Source organism: Piliocolobus tephrosceles, chromosome 6 (genome assembly GCF_002776525.5).
Source record: "Piliocolobus tephrosceles isolate RC106 chromosome 6, ASM277652v3, whole genome shotgun sequence".
Classification (NCBI taxonomy): Eukaryota; Metazoa; Chordata; class Mammalia; order Primates; family Cercopithecidae; genus Piliocolobus; species Piliocolobus tephrosceles.
Genome location: NC_045439.1, coordinates 39,109,560 through 39,113,041, shown reverse-complemented (window position 1 = coordinate 39,113,041; position 3,482 = coordinate 39,109,560). Strand labels below are relative to the sequence as shown.

The 3,482-nt window shown below is 50.8% G+C and overlaps 1 pseudogene; it reads left to right on the top strand.

Annotated features, from left to right (window-relative positions):
* Positions 1-1,318: 1,318 nt before the first annotated feature.
* On the top strand, positions 1,319-1,865 carry LOC111519935 (annotated as a pseudogene).
* Positions 1,866-3,482: the final 1,617 nt, after the last annotated feature.

Sequence of the window (3,482 nt, the reverse complement as noted above, 5' to 3'; positions counted from 1 at the left end):
ACCATGCCTGCCTAATTTTAAAAAATTCTTGTAGGCCAGGGACAGTGGCTCACGCCTATAATCCCAACATTTTGGGAGGCCAAGGTGGGAGAATCGCTTGAGCTCAGGAGTTCAAGACCAGTCTGGGCAACATGATGAAACTCCATCTGTATAAAAAATTAGCCAGGTGTGGTGGCACATGCCTGTAGTCCCAGCTACTCCGGAGGCTGAGGTAGGAGGATTGCTTGAGCCCAGAAGATGGAGGTTGCAGTGAGCTGAGATAGCACCACTGCATTCCAGCCTGGGTAACAGAGTCTCTAAAACCAAACCAAAAAATAAACAAACAAAAATTTTTCATTCCTAGTATGAGCTAAACTATTTCTCCTGGCAAGACAAAGCAGGTGAACCAGTTGGGATGATGTCCTTCCTTTCCAAAGGGGATTGGGAAAAATTAAGGCAATGAGAGGGGAGCCCTGCCTCCCAGGCACCAGCCTCAGGGAGGAAGGAACAGAGAGGAACCGGACCTGCTCTGATGGACAGGAGCTGGAATAGGACCACGAGAGAATCCACTTCCAGCCACAGGGTAGAACCACAGCGGTGGGCATGTCTCTGCTGATCTGATGGGGTCCTGAGAGCCAGCCTGATCCTGTGGGCTCCCTCCCTGCCCCACACCCTACATCTTGTCTGAGAAATTTTTTTTTTTTTTTTGGTGGAGACAGGATCTTGGTATGTTGCTTATTGGTCTCAAACTCTTGGGCTCAAGTGATCCTCCTGCCTCAGCCTCCCAAAGTGCTGAGATTACAGGCATGAGCCACCATGCCTAGCCAATGAAAAAATTTAGTAACCGGCTTATCCTGCCTGAAACAAAACATCTCTAAGGAGTTTACTAAACACATCAAAACCCAAAACGCACCCAGTATCTAACATTTAAAATATTCAGTGTAAGTCTCAGATTACCTTTTCCTGTGGAGAGACAAGCAGAACAACAGTCTCGAAAAGACTCCCCACACAAAGGAGACTATCGAGTGGTCCGACAGGATCTCTGGGCTGAGTTGGGCAGTTGCTGAGGAGGGTAGAGGAGTTGAGCTTCTCCCTTGGGGTTTTCAACGGTGATCTCAGCAAGGGAGTTAAGAATCAAAGCCCTGGGGCCATGGCTGTGAAACCTTTGAAAGTAGGAGAACCACTGTCATGTGTCCTGTGGGAGTTTCACTGTCTGCTGCCTCTTCGCTGTCAGTGTGCCTCTTAAAACACAGATCTTGTGGGAGCAAAACCAACGCCTGGCTTGGAGCAGCAGCCTCTGAGGTGTCCTTGGCCAGTGTCCTTCCACCTGTCCACAAGCATGGGGAACATCTTCGCCAACCTCTTCACGGGCCTTTTTGGCAAAAAAGAAATGCTCATCCTCATGGCGAGTCTGGATGCTGCGGGGAAGACCACGATCCTGTACAAGCTTAAGCTGGGTGAGATCGTGACCACCATTCCCACCACAAGCTTCAACGTGGAAACCGTGGAGTACAAGAACATCAGCTGCACTGTGTGGGACGTGGGTGGCCAGGACGAGATCCGACCCCTGTGGCGCCACTACTTCCAGAACACACAAGGCCTGATCTTCGTGGTGGACAGCAATGACAGAGAACGTGTGAACGAGGCCCGTGAGGAACTCAAGAGGATGCTGGCCGAGGACGAGCTCCGGCATGCTGTCCTCCAGGTGTTCGCCAACAAGCAGGACCTTCCCAATGCCATGAATGTGGCTGAGATCACAGACAAGCTGGGGCTGCACTCCCTACGCCACAGGAACTGGTACATTCAGGCCACCTGTGCCACCAGCGGCGAAGGGCTCTATGAAGGACCGGACTGGCTGTCCCAATCAGCTCCGGAACCAGAAGTGAACGCAACTGCCCCCTCCTCACTCCTCTTGCCCTCTGCTTTACTCTCATGTGGCAAACGTGCAGCTCGTGGTGTGAGTGCCAGAAGCTGCCTCCGTGGTTTGGTCACCGTGTGCATCGCACCGTGCTATAAATGTGGCAGATGCGGGCTGCGGCCAGGCTTTTTATTGAACGTAAATAGCTTTTGTTTCCAATGAGGTAGTTTCTGGTACTCCTATGCAATATTACTCAGCATTTTTTATTGTAGAAAGAAAAATCAACTCACTGTTCAGTGCTGAGAGGGGGATGTAGGCCCATGAGCACCTGGCCTCCAGGAGTCGCAGTGTTGGGAGAGCCGGGCACGCCCTTGGCTTTAGAGCTGTGTTGAAATCCATTTTGGTGGTTGGTTTTTAACTCAAACTCAGTGCATTTTTAAAAATAGTTAAGAATCCAAGTCGAGAACACTTGAACACACAGAAGGGACACGCCGCCTAGCATAGATTTGCAGTTATGGCCTGGATGTCAGTCGCCAGCCCAGCGGCTCCCCTTGGGAACATGAGGTGGTGGTGGCGCAGCAGACTGCGATCAATTCTTCATGGTCACAGTAGAGATCCCCGCAACTCGCTTGTCCTTGGGTCACCCTGCTTTCCATAGCCATGTACTTGTCTCTGTGCTCCCACGGTTCCCAGGGGCCAGGCTGGGAGCCCACAGCCACCCCACTCTCTCGCAGGCCGCCCCACCCACCTTCAGGCAGCCTATGGGACCCAGGGCCCCATCTATCCCTCGGTCACCGTGTGGCCACAGTGGGCCCGTCGTCCCCAACACTTGTGCTTCCTCAGACACTTTGGCAGGATGTCTGGGGCCTCACCAGCAGGAATGCATGCAAGCTGGGCAGGTGGTCCACCTAGACCCACAGCCCCTCGGGAGCACCCCACCTCTGTGATGTAGCTTTCTCTCCCTCAGCCTGCAAGGGTCCGATTTGCCATAGAAAAAGGCAACCTCTACTTTTTTCTTTTGTATTTTGATAAACACTGAAGAAGCTGGAGCTGTAAAATTTTTCTTGAGGAAACCTCAGAACTGGTCTATTTGGTGTCATGGAACCTCTTACTGCTTTCAATACACGATTAGTAATCAACTGTTTTGTATACTTGTTTTCAGTTTTCATTTCGACAAACAAGCACTGTAATTATAGCTATTAGAATAAAATCTCTTAACTATTTCAAAGAAATATTAAATAAAAGAAAAAACAAAAAACAAACAAACAAAAAAACACAAGTGGCCAGTGCGATTGCCTTCAGCAGCAGCAGACTGTGAAACAGTAGGCTGCCGGGTTCGGGAGACAGTGTGGATAATGTCGGGTTTTTTTTTTTTCTTTTTTCCGAGACAGAGTCTGGCTCTGTTGCCCAGGCTGGAGTGCAGTGGCACGATCTCGGCTCACTGTAAACTCTGCCTCCTGGGTTCACGCCATTCTCCTGCCTCAGCCTCCGGAGTAGCTGGGACTACAGGCGCCCGCCACCATGCCCAGCTAATTTTTTGTGTTTTTTTTAGTAGAGATGGGGTTTCACCATGTTAGCCAGGATGGTCTTGATCTCCTGAGCTCGTGATCCGCCCACCTCGGCCTCCCAGAGTGCTGGGATTACA